Source organism: Oryx dammah, unplaced genomic scaffold (assembly GCF_014754425.2).
Source record: "Oryx dammah isolate SB20612 unplaced genomic scaffold, SCBI_Odam_1.1 HiC_scaffold_2, whole genome shotgun sequence".
NCBI lineage: Eukaryota > Metazoa > Chordata > Mammalia > Artiodactyla > Bovidae > Oryx > Oryx dammah.
Genome location: NW_024070186.1, coordinates 166,189,069 through 166,210,051, shown reverse-complemented (window position 1 = coordinate 166,210,051; position 20,983 = coordinate 166,189,069). Strand labels below are relative to the sequence as shown.

The 20,983-nt window shown below is 42.6% G+C and overlaps 1 non-coding gene across 1 annotated transcript; it reads left to right on the top strand.

Annotated features, from left to right (window-relative positions):
- The first annotated feature begins 821 nt into the window (after positions 1-821).
- LOC120859468 lies at positions 822-928 on the top strand. The gene has a single exon (XR_005720091.1). It is a non-coding gene; the product is annotated as a U6 spliceosomal RNA (small nuclear RNA).
- The last annotated feature ends 20,055 nt before the right edge of the window (positions 929-20,983 follow it).

The following is a 20,983-nucleotide window of genomic DNA, read 5'->3' as shown; positions in this document are numbered from 1 at the left end:
AAGTGGCTGGGGATGTAAAGAGAATTATTCGTTGAGAAGATAAAAGTTGCCCGAAAATTGAGACAAGGCCAAGTTCCACCGTGCAGATAACAGGCAACAGACTTGAGCAACTTGTCTATAGAAGTGGAATTTTGTTGTTTGATGTCTTTGTTAATTGGTGGTTTTATCTGATTAATGGCCCTATGAAGTTAACATTTACCCCAAATAACTTAGTCATGAATTTTATTGTCTAACAATCTTTAACCATCTTTGCAACTTAGACTCACAATCTTTAACCAGGTATTTCTTTCTAGAACCTGATCTTGCTCCTCCCCCTGTTTTTGTGAGTTCTGTTACTTAGCTGCTAAGTCGTGTCTGACTGTTGGCGACCCAATGGACTATAGCCTTCTGGGTTCCTCTGTCCATGGGATTTCTAAGGCAGGAATACTGGAGAGGGTTGCCATTTCCTTCTCCAAGTGAACTCTCTAGATTTAAAAACAAACAAACAAGAAAACCAAACAATCCACAAAGAAACTTCATGCTATCCAGTATAACCCTTCCTCCCAACACTTTAGGCTCCAGACCTCTGAGTAGAGACATCAGAAAATGTGACCACATCATGAAATCTGTCTTCCGGATAAATGGAACCAGTTTTTAATTACTTGTTGCTTCACAAAAGCAAAAAAGACTGGATGGATTTTCACCAAACAGGGAGGGTGTATTTAAGATGGTCTGAATTGTGTAGGGGAGTAAAAAAATCTTTTCCCTCTACCTATCTTAACATTTTCAACTGGAGCCCTGTAAATGAGACCAACAAAAGACCAATTAACAAGGATCAGTCAGTGCTATCTTCAGCAGCACATATACTAAAATCGGAACGATACAGAGAATATTAGTGTCACCCCTGCACAAGGATGGCATGCAAATTCGTGAAGCATTCCATATTTTTAATCAAAACTACAATGAGATATCGCCTCACACTGGTCAGAATGGCCATCATCAAAAAGTCTACAAACAATAAATGCTGGAGGGGGTGTGGAGAAAAGGGAACTCTCTTGCACTTTTGGTGGGAATGTAAATTGATACAGCCATTATGGAAGACAGTATGGAGATTCCTTAAAAAACTAGAAATAAAACCACCATATGACCCAGCAATCCCAATCCTAGGCATATACCCTGAGGAAACCAAAATTGAAAGAGACACATGTATCCCATTGTTCGTTGCAGCACTATTTACAGTATCTAGAACAAGGAAGCCACTTAGATGTCCATCAACAGATGAATGGATAAAGAAGTTCTGGTATATATACACAATGGAATATTACTCAGTCATAAAAAGGAACATGTTTGAGTCAGTTCTAATGAAGTGGAAGAACCTAGGAGCTATTATATAGAGTGAAGTGACTCAGAAAGAGAAAGATAAACACCGTATTCCAACACATATATATGGAATCTAGAAAAATGGTACTGAAGAATTTACTTACAGGGCAGCAGTGGAGAAACAGACATAGAGAATAGACATATGGACTTGGGGAGAGGGGAGGAGAGGGTGAGATGCATGGAAAGAGTAATGTGGAAACTTACATTACTATATGTAAAATAGATAGCCAACAGGAATTTGCTATATGGCTCAAGAAATTCAAACAGGGGCTATGTATTAACCTAGAAGGGTGGATTGGGGAGGGAGATGGGAGGGAAGTTCGAAAGGGAGGGGACATATGTATACCTATGGCTGATTCATGTTGAGGTTTGACAGAAAACAGCAAAATTCTGTAAAGCAATTATCCTTCAATAGAAAATAAATTAATTAAAAAAAAACAAGGATCAATCAAATAGAAGTGTGCTAGCATACACTGCACATATACGTGGGAGAAAGGTAAGTAGCTCAGGGGGCTTCCCTGGTGGCTCAGTGGTAAAGAACCCATCTGCTAATGCAGGAGACACAAGAGACGAGAGTTCGATTCCTGGGTTGGGGAGATGCCCTGGAGGAGGCATGGCAACCCACTCCAGTATTATTGCTTGGAGTATCCCATGAACAGAGGAGGCCGGCAGGCTACAGTCCATAGGGTCTTAAAAGAGTTGGACCCAACTGAGCAATTAAACGATAACAACTAGCGCAGAGGAGTAGTTAGAATTGAGATCTATGTTCCTTAGTAGGGAAAACAGAATGAGAATCAGTATCTATAGAGAATAAAACGATGCTTTGGAAATCTCGATGAGTCCTTAAAAGTTAGATGCAAGACAGGACAGTCCTGTGACAGTCTGTCTGGGTGGGGTACTGACTTCTCCCCTCAGGAGAAGACTCAAGTGGCTCCTGGAGAGGGCACTTAGGACAACTGAATTCTTTCAGGAGGTTCTACCTTTGAGGGATTTCAGGAGCACAAACGTCTTCAGTTCAAAATGATACTTAAGCCAAAGAGGAATGTTTCAGGGTGGTCTGAAAGATGTGAATTTCATTTGAAAAGATGTGAATTTCATTTTGGGAGGCCTTGGAGCGTTACCTCGAAGAGGGAGGTAGTCATTCTCCAAGGAGCTGAAATTGAGGTTCAAGTTAAAAATCATGTGACTGCTGATTGGCAAAAATTAGTCAGATCTACAGCAGGTTAATGTAGTCACACCGTGCCCTCAGTGAAGTACGCTGCCTAAGCACAGAGAACTGAATCTACAGTTGGCCAGACTCTACACCCCAGTGTTCTCATCTGTAAAAGGGAATAACATTATCTATTTCATAGAGCTGTTTTAAAGGTTGACAAAGGCTCTCTCCTTGACCAAACTTTAATCAGCTCTGCTAAACTCTCTTCCCAAGGAGAACTTAGTTTGGGGGCTCCCGTCCTCTTCTTGGCATGGCCCAGTCTTAGCAAAAATGGCTAAGTCAGCTTAACCAGCATCCCTCACCCTCAGCATCTGATCACCATGGATGTCTGACCAAATTCCTCATCTACCCCCATCCCCCAGGTGATGTCTGCCCACTAGGTGATGTCTGATCACTTTGCTCCACTTGCAGCGAGAATCTGGTTAGGTTGTTTTAGGCAGAATCCCCAGTGTTTCCTCTTGATTTTCCAGCCCCCAACCACCACCTTTCTCCCTGGCTAGGAGTCCCCCGACTGGTCCTTGTTGATTTCAGAATTGAGCCCGGTTCCACACAGAGGTCTCTTTACCTCTGTTGCCATAATTCTGAGTCAATCTTGTTTTTGCCACTTTACCTTACTGCATTTTCTTTGACAGCATTACATGGGTTACCAAATGAAACACACTTAGAATGGCACTTGGCACACAGTCTTAGCTCTGTTAGGAATTTTTCAGCTTCTCACATCAGTTTCCCAACCAATGAAAGTAAAGACACATCCTTGTTACTGAGGTCCAAGAAACTGCTGCAGACATGGGTTACTAAAGATCCCTGATCCCCACTCCCTTCTCTCTTGAGCTGCTTTTCCCTGGACCATTCAGGCCCACTATCCTCCTCTTCCTGCCCAAGGGCCGAGGGGTCCTGTTTTCCATCCCAACACAGGCTCAGAGCACTCACTTATCTTGTTCTACAATGATTCTCTCTTTCCCAAAGACATGTGATATTTTTCAGTTCCTCATTCAAGGACCTTTATCTGCACCACTCCCTTCCACCCAAGGTCAACCATATTTGTTATCCTCAGAGACATGCTTGTTTTCCATTTTCCTTGGGCAGAGCAGCTGGCCCCTAAATAAAATATATTCTCATGCAGCTTTAAGGAGAGAGGCTTAAGAGATGGGAGGACTGAGAAAATATGAAATTGGGGACACCTTCTAATACATCTTCGAAGTCCAGGGTCATGTGGACAATTCTGTTTTCCTTTTTGAGTTCTCATGGCTGACAAAGTCACTGATTTCTCTTCCCTCACTGGAGCACAACTCCAATCCTACCTCCTTCCCCGACTGCAGTTTTTGACTACAGATGGGTTTATACAGAGAACATCAGAATTTAACAAAAATCTGTACCTATGACCATTGTCAATCACCAGTTCTGGAGAGTCTCTGTGGAAAAACTCTATTGTCAGACAAAAAAATTTGTTGCACATAGGAATTCAGTAGTGGTCATTTCAAAAACAAAGTCTATAGAAAGATATCAAAACAGAAGGGTATACACCATCACCACCACCACAACCAAACATATTTAAAATGATTTTTCAGTGGAAAAGGATAGAAACACAAACTGGACTAGAGTAAGCAATAAATGTAGAATTTTTTGTTCACATAATTGAGAAGTTGCTATTCTTTGGAACTCTGCATTCAGATGCTTATATCTTTCCTTTTCTCCTTTGCTTTTCACTTCTCTTCTTTTCACAGCTATTTGTAAGGCCTCCCCAGACAGCCATTTTACTTTTTTGCATTTCTTTTCCATGGGGATGGTCTTGATCCCTGTCTCCTGTACAGTGTCACGAACCTCTGTCCATAGTTCATCGGGCACTCTATCTATCAGATCTGGTCCCCTAAATCTATTTCTCACTTCCACTGTATAATCATAAGGAATTTGATTTAGGTCATACCTGAATAGTTTAGTGGTTTTCCCTACTTTCTCCAATTTAAGTCTGAATTTGGCAATAAGGAGCTCATGATCTGAGCCACAGTCAGCTCCTGGTCTTCTTTTTGCTGACTGTATAGAGCTTCTCCATCTTTGGCTGTAAAGAATATAATCAATTTGATTTCAGTGTTGACCATCTGGTGATGTCCATGTGTAGAGTCTTCTCTTGTGTTGTTGGAAGAGGGTGTTTGCTATGACCAGTGCGTTCTCTTGGCAAAACTCTATTAGCCTTTGCCCTGCTTCATTCCGCATTCCAAGGCCAAATTTGCCTGTTATCCCAGGTGTTTCTTGGTTTCCTACTTTTGCATTCCAGTTCCCTATAACGAAAAGGAAATCTTTTTTGGATGTTACTTCTAAAAGGTCTTGTAGGTCTTCATAGAACCATTCAACTTCAGCTTCAGCATTACTGGTTGGGGCATAGACTTGGATTACTGTGATATTGAATGGTTTCCTTGGAAATGAACAGAGATCATTCTGTCATTTTTGAGATTGCACCCAAGTACTGCATTTTGGACTCTTTTGTTGATCAATGCAAAGAAATAGAGGAAAACAACAGAATGGGAATGACTAGAGATCTCTTCAAGAAAATTAGAGATACCAAGGGAATATTTCATGCGATGATGGGCTCGATAAAGGACAGAAATGATATAGACCTAACAGAAGCAGAAGATACTAAGAAGAGATGGCAAGAATGCCCAGAAGAACTGTACAAAAAAGAGCTTCATGACCCAGATAATCACGATGGTGTGATCACTCACCTAGAGCTCAGACATCCTGGAATGTGAAGTCAAGTGGGCCTTAGAAAGCATCACTATGAACAAACCTAGTGGAGATGATGGAATTCCTGTTGAGCTATTTCAAATCCTGAAAGATGATGCTGTGAAAGTGCTGCACTCAATATGCCAGCAAATTTGGAAAACTCAGCAGTGGCCACAGGACTGGAAAAGGTCAGTTTTCATTCCAATCCCAAAGAAAAGCAATGCCAAAGAACGCTCAAACCACTGCACAATTGCACTCATCTCACATGCTAGTAAAGTAATGCTCAAAATTCTCCAAGCCAGGCTTCAACAATACATGAACTGTGAACTTCCTGATGTTCAAGCTGGTTTTAGAAAAGGCAGAGGAACCAGAGATCAAATTGCCAACATCCCCTGGCTCATCAAAAAAGGAAGAACATTCCAGAAAAACATCTATTTCTGCTTTCTTGACAATGCCAAAGCCTTTGACTGTGTGAATCACAACAAATTGTGGAAAATTCTGAAAGAGATGAGAATACCAGACCACCTGACCTGCCTCTTGAGAAACGTATATGCAGGTCAGGAAGCAACAGTTAGAACTGGGCATGGAACAACAGACTGGTTCCAAATAGGAAAAGGAGTACGTCAAGGCTGTATATTGTCACCCTGCTTATTTAACTTATATGCAGAGTACATCATGAGAAACGCTGGGGTGGAAGAAGCACAAGCTGGAATCAAGATTGCTGGGAGAAATATCAATAACCTCAGATATGCAGATGACACCACCCTTATGGCAGAAAGTGAGGAACTCAAAAGCCTCTTGATGAAAGTGAAAGAGGAGAGTAAAAAAGTTGGCTTAAAGCTCAACATTCAGAAAACTAAGATCATGGCATCTGGTCCTACAACTTCATGGGAAATAGACGGGGAAACAGTGGAAACAGTGTCAGACTTTATTTTGGAGGGGCTCCAAAATCACTGCAGATGGTGATTGCAGCCATGAAATTAAAAGACACTTACTCCTTGGAAGGAAAGTTATGACCAACCTAGATAGCATATTCAAAAGCAGAGACATAACTTTGCCGACTGAGGTCTGTCTAGTCAAGGCTATGGTTTTTCCTGTCGTCATGTATGGATGTGAAAGTTGGATTGTGAAAAAAGCTGAATGCTGAAGAATTGATGCTTTTGAACTGTGATGTTGGAGAAGACTCTTGAGAGTCCCTTGGAGTACAAGGAGATCCAACCAGTCCATCCTAAAGGAGTTCAGTCCTTGGTGTTCATTGGAAGGACTGACGTTGAAGTTAAAACTCCAGTACTTTGGCCACCTGATGCGGAGAGCTGAATCATTTGAAAAGACCCTGATGCTGGGAAAGATTGAGGGCAGGAGGAGAAGGGGACGACAGAGGATGAGATGGTTGGATGGCATCACCAACACAATGGACATGGGTTTGGGTGGGTTCTGGGAGTTGGCAATGGACAGGGAGGCCTGGCGTGCTGCGATTCAGTTCAGTTCAGTCGCTCAGTCGTGTCTGACTCTTTACGACCCCATGAACTGCAGCATGCCAGTTCATGAACGCACCTGTGGTTCATGGGGTCGCAAAGAGTCAGACACAACTGAGTGACTGAACGGAGCTTAACTGAAAGGAAATGGTTGTCATGACAACAAAAAAGGGACTTATAGCCCGTCATCTTACCCCATCTAGAAACAACAAGAAACATGTCACATCACACAGTTTTCTGCTCACAGACCATGACTTTTCACTTTTATTGACTTGGTACAATATAGCCATTTTTCAAAATGTCAGAGGCCATTATCTTAAACATTCAGGTACCGGGAAAGCCACTTGTTCTTGTGAGCAGTGCATGAAGTTTTTCTAATTATAGTCTTTCTGGATTCCTTGTCCTTTCCTTTAAATAAAGCGTCTAGCCATATGCTCCATGAGTAGTATTCTAAGTTTTAGATATTGCCTCGTTTTCTTTGGAATCTGTCAATGTCAGAGCTTTTTAGAGTGTTATTGTAAAAATGTACCAAACGTTGGTTGAGAGATCTAGCTTTTCTGAAGATGAAGTGATTTTTAAAAGAGGTTGTGTGGGAGTCTGTGTCCTGTTTGCAAAAATAGTGAAATCAGGCCTTTCAATTAATTCCCTGCCTAGAACTTTTTCAGTGTTGTGTTGCCTGTTTTGCTTGGATTTACACACACTTTGTGTGCAGTTCAAAAATTGTTTCATACTTTTGAGAAGTAAGGTCATGGAATACTTCACCCGGAGACAGGTGGAGTTGGAGAAAAGGAGGCGATAAATAAAACACATTGAATATATATGAGAACAGAAACTGACATAATTTCCTGTGCCTGAATTAAACCATACTGGGACCAGGAATGTGTGTCCATGCGTACATTAAATAACACAGAAACCAGGCATAAAACAGTTAGCTGTTGATTCCAGGAAATGCTTGCTCTTAGAAGATAAGACTGCAACCTAGCTAAAATAGACTGTTCATCACAGTTCGCTTTTAATATCTTAGAATCAGCGGGCCCACCTACCCAAAGCTATTATGTCACAAGCTAGGCCCAAGGCTACATGGTCTCCTACCTTGCAAAACCCACATTAAAATCACCCAGCCCAGGCCATAAAGTCCTGCAAATACCCTCTGCTAAAAAAGGAGATCAGAATATGACACCTCAAAATATGCCATTTTGGTGTTTGTTTTTCCATGAAGGCAGTTGAGTCAACAGATGGAGGAAGAGGTCTCTCCCCTCCCCTTATCTGACTGAAGTGCACCTGTGTGTGCTCAGTCGTGTCTGCCTCTTTGAGACCCCATGGACTGTATCCCTCCAGGCTCCTCTGTCTGTGGGATTTTCCAGGCAAGACTACTGGAGTGGGTTGCCATTTCCTTCTCTGGGGGATCTTCCTGACACAGAAATCAAATGTGTGTCTCCTGAATTGGCAGGCAGATTCTTTACCACTGCGCCACCTAGGAAGCACTGTAAAGCAGGGCATACATTTCCCTTTGAGGATGGCACCCAGTCCTTTCCCCCACTATTCGCAAGAGAAAAACGACTCATTGTCGAATGTGGGGAGTCTGTACCAAAGTGAGTTTGCATACATAGACCTCACTAAAGTAACTCCTGTTCTATTAGTTCTCTCTGTATAATTTTTAGTAATTTCCCCGTAATTTATTGTCTCTTGAAGCCCAAACTCTCTTTCCTTTTTTGAAAGTGTACCTAGGACTTCCCTGGTAGTCCAGTGGTTAAAAGGCCGCATCCCTGGTGGAGGAAAATTCCATACGCCATGGGGGCAACTAAGCGTGTGCACTGCAACTACTAAGCCTGTGCACCGCAAGTACTGAAGTCCATGTTCCAGAATTTTTGAGCTGCAGCTGCTGAAGCATGAGCAGGTAGAGCGCGTGCTCCTCAGCAAGAGAAACCACTGAAGTGAGAAACCTGTGCACCACAGCTAGAGTTTCCCCTGCTCACCGCAACTAGAGGAAGCCTGAGGGCAGCAACGAAGACCCATCTCAGCCCCCCAAAAGGATACATAAGTCCTCGAACAACTTATCCAAGTTTTCACTTCTTTTCTGTGAACTCCCGTGCACTTAAATATTACTAAAAATTGTGAGTTTTTTTTCCCCCTATTAATTTGTCTTTTGCTAGTGTAATTCACAGGGCTTCCCAGGTGGCTGAGTGGTAAATAATCTGCCTGTCAGTGCAGGAGACTCAGGTTCGATCCCTGGGTTGGGAAGATCCCCTAGAGAAGGAAATGGTAACCCATTCCAGTATTCTTGCCTGGGAAATCCCATGGACAGAGGAGCCTGGCGGCCTATACAGTCCATGGGGTTGCAAAGAGTCAGACCTGACTTAGTGATTAAACAACAACAGCAGCAAAGTGCAATTCACAGGCGTCTTGATAAAGAGCCTAAGAAGACAGAGGAGAAGCTTTTCCTTTCCTACACTAATTTCCCCATTTTAAGATATTACCAAGACTCTTGTAAGTGATGCTCTCTTCTGAGAAGGAAATGGCAACCCACTCCAGTGTTCTTGCCTAGAGAATCCCATGGACAGAGGGGCCTGGTGGGCTACAGCCTGTGGGGTTGCAAAGAGTCGGACATGACTAAGCAACTAACACACACACACACTGCAGGACACCCAATCAATAGTTTTGCTTGATTGACAGGCTTTATCAGTCCTTGGAGAGTAGATCGTTAGCATATATATACTGTGTGTATATAATGTAATAAAATTCCCACCGAAACACTGTGGTCCAAATGACCCAATTGTGTAAATTGTGGGGTTGTGTGATTGCAAGGATAATGAAATTCCCTTTTGCACGGTCAATTTTTCCATCTCGGTTGTGATCCATTTCCACTTACAAACATGGCCTCACCTTACAAGCATGCTCAATATTTCTCAATACTAAAAATGTGTGACAGCTTGATTGCATAAAACATCCTAAATCTTTTATCTCTTCCTTTAACAACATCCTTTATAATGTGACTCTGTGGCTCCTCACATCAAGAGTTAGAGCTGTTTCCCCAGCCTTTCAGTCTGGGTTGGTCTGATGAGTTGTTCAGGCTAAGGGAATGCAGCAGAATTGAAAGTGTGTTAGTTTTGAACCTAGACCTTAAGAGGACCTTTCAGCTTTTGCTCTTTCTTCTGGAATCCCAACTCTGTCATATGAACAAACCCAAGTTAGACTACTGGAGAGTGAAAAACCTTGTTGGCAAATTTGAGGCACTTCAGCCTGCACCCAACCTGCCTCTTGCCATGTGAGAAAGCCCAGCTCAGATGAGCAGAGCCGCCTGCCCAACCCACACCTATCACTGATGATGTGTGAGCCTACTAAGACCAGCAGAACCACCCGGCTGACCTGTGGATTCCAAATACCTATTGTTTTAAGTCATTGAGTTTTGGACTTGTTTGTTATGCAGCAGTAGCTAACTGGTAGTGTGGCTGAAGCATACTGATTCCATTCTGTCCATTTCATCTTTGGTCCTCAGTCCTACCCTTGTCCCTTTCTGCATGACTGAACTTTAGCTTACTCATAAGGAATGTGCCCAAGCCAGATAAGTTTCCTATCAACTTTTACCCTTGGCTTTTTCTGATGTGGAAACTGGAAGAATGTCTTTGCTCACAGAGATGGTGAATGATCATGAGACTCCCCAGGGGAGGAAAAAAACCCCTCAATTCCCATCATTGTAGATGTGCTTTTCCCTTAGTGTTCAGATTATATCTTCAACTTTGGCTCCTTTAAATACCACTGTATCCCTTTTAAAGGCTCAGAGTCCAGCTGTGAATGCTTCTGGATTGTCATCTGCCCAGTCCTGCCAGTATGTAAGTTACCCACAACAAACTTCATAATTTCACTTTATGGAGTTGCCTGCTTGGTTTTTTGGTCTCAAATTTTCTTCTCAGTTTTTAGGATATTATTAAATATCCTTACCATTCAACAGATTCCTCTAGTGTGGCAGACATTGTTTATTGCCTAAGAATGTATATCTTCCTCTCTTCTTCCCAGCTAACAGAGTGTAAATCTTGTTCAGACTCCCTGACCTGGGGAAAGGTAGACCGTGGCCCATCACATTATGCCACATTGCTGGCTACAAACAGGAACGGCACGGGAGCCATCCTGGCTTCTCATGAGACATTGCTATGGTCATTATGATGACTCAGAGATGAGCCTCTGAGACAAGATACGTGTCTTAGCCTGTTTGGGTTGGGGCTTCCTTGGTGGCTCAGCGGTAAAGAAGTCGCATGCAATGCAGGAGGCTTGTGTTCCATCCCTGGGGCGGGACAACCTCCTGGAGAAGGAAATGGGAACCCACTCCAGTATTCATGCCTTGGAAATCTCATGGACAGAGGAGCCTGGTGAGGTCACCAAAATCAGACACGACTTAGCAACTAAACTGTCACATCATCACCTGTTTGGGTTGCTGAAATGGAATATCATAAACCAGGTAGCTTAAACATTTATTTATTTCTCATGGTTTTGGAGGCTGGAAAGTCCAAATTCAAGGCTGATTCAATATCTATGAGAGTCAGCTTTCTCATTCATAGATAGTTGTGTTCCCATGTGGCAGAAGAGTGCTTTCAGCATCCTTTTTCATAAGGGCACTAACCCCACCCCAAAGTTCCCACCTCTTAACACCTTTAGGTTGAGGTTAAGATCTCAATGTTTGGGGGAACACAAATATTCAGTCCACAAGAGTGTCCTGGGGGCTAAGTCTGACTGATCTGTTTTAGAATAAAGCATGAGAGATGACTTTTACATTTGAATATTTTAGAGAAAATTCGTTTCTGTGTAATAAATTTACCAGAACAGTGAATTTAAATGTCACCTCCTTCAACATACAAACAGCACCACAAGTTAATAGTCAGCATTTAGACTTCTGGAAAGACAAATGCCACATTAAAACAAGATGATACATAATCATTTTTTATGACTCCCACCGAAATTTGCCTTTTTGCCTGGCTAAAAACAGTTGAAGCAGTGGCTGTTTATAGTGGGAGAATCAGGCCAAATGAAATCTCCAAGGCGATTTAAAAATGCTTTTGTAACCTCCTTGATACAGACCCAATCTTATGCATTTTCTTTGAATGCTATCATTCTGAACCCAGTTTGCCATCTTCTCTTTGCACCCATGTTTTAGACTAAAGCTCCATCTTCTGGAGAAGAAATGACATATAACCACAGCTTGGCACATTGACTAACAGTCAAACTTGATTTGGAAGTTTCTGAGAAGATGTCTTTCTTAGTCATCCAAATGATTTCTCATTGGCAGCTCATTTTTCACTCTTTGGAAAGAGTGTCATCTTGGTGGGGCAGTGAAACAAGATGTATGCTGTTGATCACCTCCCCTTTCTCAAAGAGAGATTCACGGCTTGATTTCATCTTTCTATTTATGGTTTCTGCAGTGGGAGACTGATTGGAATAATTCTCCTTCCCTTGGCTTGTTCTTCCTTTGATCCCTCATATCACTGAATCAGCACTGGGTGTTATTTTCTTTCTCTCTGGAGAAATCAATTTCTCTGCAGCTTTTCCTGTATTTTATTCACGGGGTTTATTCTGAAACTCCTTGAATGCAAATATTTTAGGAAATATTATACATTAACATCATATTTTTGAGAGATTGAAAGCTAGTCAATTTTTTAAAAAGATTGATTTATTTACTTTTGTTTTTGGTAGTGCTGGGTCTCGGTTGCATTGGGTCTTCATTGCTACTTTCTCTAGTTGTGGTGAGTGAGGGTTACTCTTCATTCCAGCACGAGGGCTCCTCATTGCTGTGGCTTCTCTTGTTGCAGAGTGTGGCTTAGTAGTTTCCGCACAGAAGCTCAGTATTTGCAGCTTGCAGGCTCTGGAGTGCTGGCTCAGTAGTTGCGGTGCACTGGCTTGATTGCCACATGGCATGTGGGATCTTCCCGGACCAGGGATCGAAACTGTGCCCCCTGCATTGGCAGGTGGATTCTTAACCACTAGACCATCAGGGAAGCCCTGATTTTTTGTTTTCAAATAAAATTAATTTTGAAGTATAGTTTTAGATTTAAAGAAAAACTGTGAGGATGGCCCATAAACCCTGCATTTAGTTTTTCCTATTAATATCTTAAATTAGATGGTATATTTATTACAGCTAACGAACCAGTACTGATGCTTTATTATTTATTTAAGTTCACACATTATTCAGATATTCTTAGTTTTTACAGTGTCTTTTCTCTGTTCCAGGATCCTGTATTATGTTTAAAGATCTATATTTATTTATTTGGCTGTGCCAGGTCTTAGTTGAGGCATGTGGGATAATTACTTGTATGGGATATAGTTCTCTGACCAGGGATGGAACCTGGGCCCCCTGCATTGGGCGCGATGAGTCTTAGCCACTTGACCACCAGGAAAGTCCCCCATTTTACATTTAATTTCATGTCTCCGTAGGCTCCTCTTGACTGCGACACTTTCTCAGGTTTTCTTTGTTTGGATGACAGTTTTGAGAAGTACTAGTCAGGTATGTCGTAGAATGTCCCTCTCTTGGGATTTGCCTTGTGTTTCTCTCATGACTGGGGTTACGGGGCTTGGGGGAAGAAGATCACAGAGGTAAGGTGTCGTTTCTATCACATCATGGCTTATCACTGAGGATGCTGACCTGGAAGCAGTGTTTGTCAGGTCTCTCATTGTGAAGTTGCTCAGGTAACTTTAAAGTCCTCCACTGTAAAGGCTCTTTGTGACCTTGGGTGGCTGTTTTTTGGGGGGAAGGAAAAGCACAGAGCTTTGCTATCTGTCCTCATTGGTGCTGCATAGCCGGGCTCCTCCTGGCCCCAGCGGAGAGAAGCAGGGGCAATGATGGGGTTCGATTGATTCAATCTATTTTATGCAGCTGTGGGTAAAGGATGACTTGGGAACACGATATGAAAAGGGAGTCAGGAAGCCAGAGTTGCGAATCTGTCTCTAGGCTTGGAAATTCTTTTGTCTCAATCCCCAATATGTTAAAGAGCTCTTTGAGGATGGAAAACTAGGACACTTGAATTCTGTTCTAAAGAGTTAAGGTGCTTTGGACAAGATAGTAGCCTTCTTTGGACTCAAGGGGAGGGAAGACTGAAAAATATTCATTAAATCATCCACTCAGTGGCTTTACATAGCTCATGTCACTGAAGAGGCTAGGTGACTCTATGAGGTAGCCATTGTACTCTAATAAAACAACAACCTTAATGGCAAGATTAATAAAATCAGCTATTGGGTATTGACTCTTACTATATGCCAGTTGATGGGAATTCAGTGAATTAGACCCATCCCCTCTCGGCATTCAAAATCTACGGAGTTGGGGAAGAGAAACAAATAGACAAGCTATGTCTATAATAAGACATGTAGGGACTTCCCTGGTAGTCCAGTGGTTAAGAATACACCAGACAATGCAGAGGACACAGGTTCCATCCTTGGTCTGGGAAGACCCCACATGCCACAGAGCAGCTAAGCCCATATGCTACAAGTACTGAGCCTGTACAATTTTTGTTGCTTATCTATTTTAAAGAAAATAGTTTGTATCTCGTAATCCCATACCCCTGTATTTTGCCCCTCCCTGCTCTTGGTTGGTAACTGCTAGTTTGTTCTCTTTATCTGTGAGTCTGTTTCTATTTTGCTATATGTATTAATTTGTTTTATTTTTTATATTCCACATATAAGATAACAGAGTGATAACAGAGTGTTTGTCTTTCTCTGACTTATTTCACTAAGCACAATACTCTATAGGTCTATCCACATTGTTGCAAATGGCAGAATTTCATTCTTTTTAAGGGTTCCATTGTATATATACAGGCTTCCTTGGTAGCTCAGGTTGTAAAGAATCCACCTGCAATGCAGGAAACCCCAGTTTGATTCTTGGGTTGGGAAGATCCACTAAAAAAGGGATAGGCTACCCACTCCAATATTATTGGGTTGCCCTGGTGGCTTGGACGGTAAAGAATCAATGAGGGAGACCTGGGTTTGATCCCTGGGTTGGGAAGATCCCTTGGAGAAGGGAAAGTCTACTCACTACAGTATTCTGGCCTGGAGAATTCCATGGACAGAGAAGTCTGACAGGCTACAGTCCATGGGGTTTCAAAGAGTTGGACACAACTGAGAGACTTTCACTTTCACTTGTATATATACACATCAGTTTTCTTTATCCATTCATCTCTTGATGGATGCTTAGGTTGCTTCCATATCATGGCTATTTTAAATTATACTGCTATTAACATTGATGTGTATATATCTTTCTGAATTAGTATTTTCATTTTCTTTGGATATATAACCAAGAGGAATTGTGGGATGGTGAGAGTTGAACCATAAAGAAGCCTGAGCACTGAAGAATTAATGCTTTTGGACTGTGGTTCTGGAGAAGACTCTTGAGGTCCCTTGGACTGCAACATCAAACCAGTCAGTCCTAAAGGAAATCAACCTTGAATATTCACTGGAAAGACTATTGCTGGACTGACGCTCCAATACTTTGGCCACCTGATGCAAAGAGCCAACTCATTAGAAAAGACCCTGATGCTGGGAAAGATTGAGGGCAGGAGGAGAAGGGGGCAACAGAGGATGAGTTGGTTTGATGGCATCACTGACTCAATAGACATGAGTTTGAGCAAACTCCGAGAGATAGTGAAGGACAGGGAAAGCTGGCATGCTGCAGTCCATGGGGTTGGTAATACTTAGTGACTGATCAATAATAGTCGGACATGACTTAGTGACTAACAACAAGAAGGCTTGTGTGCTCAGTCGTATCTGACTCTTTGAGACCCTGTGGACTATAGACTGCCACGCTCCTCTGTCCAAGGAATTTTCCAAGCAAGAATGCTGGAACAGGTTGCCGTTTCTTCCTCCAGGGGATCTCTTGACCCAGTCGAACCTTCATCTCCTTCCTGTGTCTCCTGCATTGCAGGCAGATTCTTTACTCACTGAGCCATTGAGCAAGTTATAGTAATGTTTAATTAATACAAGTTAATTAGTATTATTTAATAGTTTTCTAATCATTAATAACATAATAGACTCCATTTGTCACTGGTTATATGTCAGATGTTGAAATCAATGGCTTATAGCCATTATCTCATTTACTTCCCAAAGGAACCCTATGAAGTTTGTATTTGTTACCTGGGTTTTTCAGATGCAAAAGTTGATGCTCAGAGTGGTTGTGTTAGTAAGTAATTGGGCACTACTGTTATTTGAAGCCATAGTGAAAAGGGCAATAGCTTTGAAGTCAGATAAACTTGGGTTTCTTTCCTAGGTCTTCAGGCCTCTTGGGAACTTCTGAGCTTTAGTTTCATGATTTATAAAAGAGGAAAATAATAATACTCCTCTCCTAAAATGAGGATTAAATAAGATAAAGCAATCGGTATGGTGCCTGATAACAACATCAATGCACAACAGAGATACTATTTAAAAAATGATGATGTTGTTTGTATCAGTCAGTAAATGCCAAGTAACAAACAGCTATAAAGTCTCAGTGGGATATAATGGTAAGCATTTATCTCTCAGGCACTTGCAGATTTGGCTGGGGATATGGATTTTCCAGTAGTCTTGTATGGATGTGAGAGTTGGTCTGTAAAGAAAGCTGAGTGCTGAAGAATTGATGCTTTTGAACTGTGGTGTTGGAGAAGACTCTTGAGAGTCTCTTGGACAGCAAGGAGATCCAGCCAGTCAATCCGAAAGGAAATCAGTGCTGAATTTTCATTGGAAGGACTGATGCTGAAGCTGAAACTCCAATAGTTTGGCCACCTGATGCAAAGAACTGACTCATTGGAAATGACCCGGATGCTGGGAAAGATTGAAGGCAGGAGGAGAATGGGATGACAGAGGATGAGATGGTTGGATGGCATCACCAACGCAATGGGTGTGAGTTTGAGTAGGGTCTGGGAGTTCGTGATGGACAGGGCAGCCTGGTGTGCTGCAGTCCGTGGGGTCGCAAAGAGTCAGACACAACTGAGCAACTGAACTGAACTGGTGAACTTGACTGGGTAGTTCTGATTCAGGCTGCAGAGCTGCCCTAGATGGTCCAGGCTCATCCCTGAGACTGGGTCTTATGTCTGCTTCTTGTATATTCATTCTAGGACCCAGGCAGAAGTGGCAAAAACTACCCATGAGCAGCCCTCTCAGGTGTTGGCAGAACTGCAAGAAGGTGAGCCCAGTGGTGCAGGTACCTCAGAAACATTTTCTGACATCTTTTTTTTTTTCTTCTTCCAACTGCATTTCCTGGCTTGTGGAATCTTAGTTCCCTGACCAGGGATTGAACCAGTGTCCTCGTCAGTGAAAATGCAGAGTCCTAACCACTGGACTGCCAGGGAATTTCCATGACATGTTTTTTTCAGTACCACCAAGCAAGTCCCCATTTCTTAGTAGGCACCAATTGGATGTCCTACAGTTGAACTCAGTTCTGGTATATCTACCTGGAAATAGCCTCTGGTTCCACAGGTTAGGGATTCAGTGCCGCAGAACTTACACTCCTGCTCCCTCTTGACTCTAGTCACAAGTCCAGGTTGCTATCTGTGCTGACCAACTGTTCTGACCACACAACCCTGCCACATCTCCATGTATTCACCAACCCAGAAGCTCTGCAAAACCACAGTTCAGGGACTTTTATTCAAGTTTCATTATATAGACACAAGTGATTAAATCGTTGGCCATTAGTGATTGATGCACCACCCATCCCTCTTTCCTCCCCAGATGTGTGTCGAGGGGTGGGGCTTAAAGTTCTAACTTTGTAATCCAGATTGGTTATCCTGGCAACCAACCCCTATCCTTTGGGCTCTGGTGGCTCAGATGGTAAAAAAAAAAATCTGCCTGCAATGCAGGAGATCCAGGTTTGATCCCTGGGTTGGGAAGATCCCCAGGAGAAGGAAATGGCAACCCCCTCCAGTATTCTTGCCTGGGAAATCTCATGGACAGAGGAGCCTGGAAAGAGACAGTCCATGGGGTCGCAAAGAGTCAAAGCAGCCCCTATCCTTAAGGGCTTTCCAAAAGTCACCTCAGTAACATAAAGTCATGTGTGATTGAAAGGGACCTGTTATGAATAGCAAACGACTGTTTTATTGCTTTTATCACTTAAGGAACTCCAGGGTTTTAGAGCTCTGTGCCAAAATGAGGACTGATGACCAAATATATTTTTCTTATTATAAATCACAATGTTGTACTTTGGTTTACATCCATCATATTTGCTAAGATCTCAGAATCCAAAGCAAGCCATCTGGCCAAGCATCAATGGAGGTGGGAAATATACTCCACCAATGGAAATGGTGGAGGGGGGGAGAATATTTTTGAACAATAATATAATAATAACTGATCTCATAGGTTGATATATTATGGCCTGTGGACCAGTCTGACCTGCCACTTTTCTTTGTGTGGCCTATGAACTAAGAATGGTGTCAACTAGAAAAGATGTACAACTTGAGAGTTGTGAGTTAAGTTTTATTTGGGGCACAATGAGGACTGCAGCCCAGGAGGCAGCATCTCAGCGCTGAGACACTGCTCCAAAGCAGCAGTGGGGGAAAGTCAATTTATAAGGTTTTGGTGAAGGGGGAGTTCAATACCATGAAGACTCATTTTACAAAAGGTTTTTTGTTAGTCATGAGGATCTGATGTCGCTATGAAGGGATTTAGTGCTTCTTTAGATATGAGGAGATGCAAGGATTGAGGTCATAAAATCTGTTCCTAAAAATATCCAACTATCTAAAGACCTGTCCCACCAGATTCCCTGGAGCACAGAGTGCCTCACTCCACCCTGAACTCCCTCAGGGGTTGTTGAAGGTCAACAACTATAGCAGCATGGGCTTCAGTCTCCATAGAAGCAGATGCAAATGCATTTATTGATCAGTCATTGGCATTGCTCTTGGTAAGTGCCAGCTTGTAGTTGACAATGGTTTTACTTTTTGCAGGGGAGGGGTTGAAAAGAAGATTTCATAACATATGAAAATTACATGTTCAAATTTCAGTGTCCGTCAATGAAATTTTGTAGGACACAGCCGTGCTCATTTTGTAGACATTTTGTCTTTGGAGGTTTTGAGGCAGAAGACAGAGGGGCCCCTGGCTGAGCAGCTGGAGTTCATTCCCTGTGGACCCCAAGACAAATATAGCAGGAGAATAATAGAAGAGGCTGATCCCTGCCAGGATAAGAGATAAGAGGCCACATAATTTCACATTCCTGAAGTCAAGGAGACCTTTCTGACTACACATAGGCGGAAAGGCTCCTTGGAGGTCAAGAAGGAAGTGATGTCAAGCTACCCAGAGGCCTCTGCTGGAATCCATCTTGGCTAAGAGAAGCACATGCACACATGGGAGGATCCTGAAATGGACCAAATACAGACTCAGAACCAGGCAAATCAGAATGATTGGCCAAAGGAAACTGGAAGAAATGCCCCATAGATGTGATTTAAACTACCCCGAGGGTGCAACTCCGTCTCTGAGCCGCCGGTATTTATCCACACTTACTGTGCTCTTTTTCCTCTGAATAAACACTTTGTTTCCCTACTTTCCATCTCTGGTAATTTTTTTCCTGCAAAGCTGAAGGGCCAGGGCCTTGTCCCTGAAGACTGTCCTAGTGGCCAGGATTCAGCTCTCTCATTGCTGTGACTTCAGTCTCTGGCTGGGAACGGAAACCCTGCTTCAAGCCGCTGCAGGCCGAGGCCACTCAGGATCAGTTTTGGGTCACAAGAGCGGAGCTGAGTGGTTGTGACAGAGATGGCATGGACTGCAAATCCTGAAATAGTCACCATCTTTACAGAAAAAGTTGGGTGACCTTTGTTCTATCACACTGTGAATGATAACGATGTCACACACAAATGTGAAATAGAAACAGTTTTTCATAAAAAATTCAAAGCTATCTACATTCTTCCATTTCATCCTTATGATAGCATGTGTGAAGTCTGACTGCAGTTTTTGATGTCTGACTGCTGATCTCTTTTGGTCTCATCTTCCCTTTCTCCTTTTTGAGCTTCTTTACTCTGCCAGTAAAGAGTCTGCTTGCGATTCAGGAGGCCTGGGTTTGATCCTTGGATGGGGAAGATCCCCTGGGAAAGGGAATGGCTACCCACTGTGGTACTCTTGCCTGGAGAACCCCATGGACATAGGAGCCTGGCTGGCTACAGTCCATGGGGTTGCAAAGAATAGGACGTGACTGAGCAATTAACACATTCACTTTCACCTTTGCCCTTTGGTCCCACATCAGGACAAGTAAGAAAGCCCACATGTCCTTCCTTCTTTGTGCTGGTGGGAAATTAAAAGGTCAGGAATCTCCACCCTTGCCCCTTAGGTGCTATAATGCTCTCCCCACTCTCTCTGTCTCCCTCAGGCAGTCTAGACCTGTCTGTGCCCACCCTACTCTCCCCAGCAGTTCTTTATGTGAATAATAAACTTGCCTGCAAACTCTCTTGGTTTGTGGAGGGTCAGTAGCCTAGACATCCAAGAAAATACAGTATCTTCAGAAGCTCTATATTATAGACTGATTGGATGATCTGAGTACCTTCATACTTGAACACTATAACCATACTGTAAGCCAAGGATGGAAGATAAAAATCAAATATATAAGGGCTTATTTTTCCCAGTAAATCCATTTATGCATTTATCCATTTGTCCATTCATCTGTCCAGTCATCCATCCATTTATCCAACCATATATCCATTCATGCAGTAAATATTTTGAACAGGTTCTATATACCAGGTACTATATATAAGGGCTTCCCAGGTGGTGCTAGAGGTAAAGAACCCATCTGTCAATGTAGGAGACATAAGAGATGAGGGTTTGATCCCTGGGTTGGGAAGACCCCTTAGAGGAGGTCATGGCAACCCACTTCAGTATTCTTACCCGGAGAATCCCATGGACAGAGGGGCCTGGTGGGCTACAGTCCATGGGGTTGCAAAGAGTTGGACATGACTGAAGTGACTTAGCACTCATGTATAAGGGCAGAATATTTAGTCTTCAACTTTCAAAAATCCACTGCTTCAGAGTTGATTTCCAAGACTCTGGGATGGTCTGACCTTCCTACCTTGTATCTGACTTTGAAAACATCCCTTTACAGGAAACTCTAAGGTCCTTAGTAATTTCTAGGTTAGTCAGGACACTTTGGGATGAAAAAGACTGAGAAAAAGGAAGGATTGCTGAGGGTAGAGCTGGCCTCAGGGATTGGAAAATGTTTTTACCCCCTCCCACATACCAGTTTGATGCAAATGTCTGAATAAAAATGTTTGGATCAGAATTATATCAATATGGATGAATT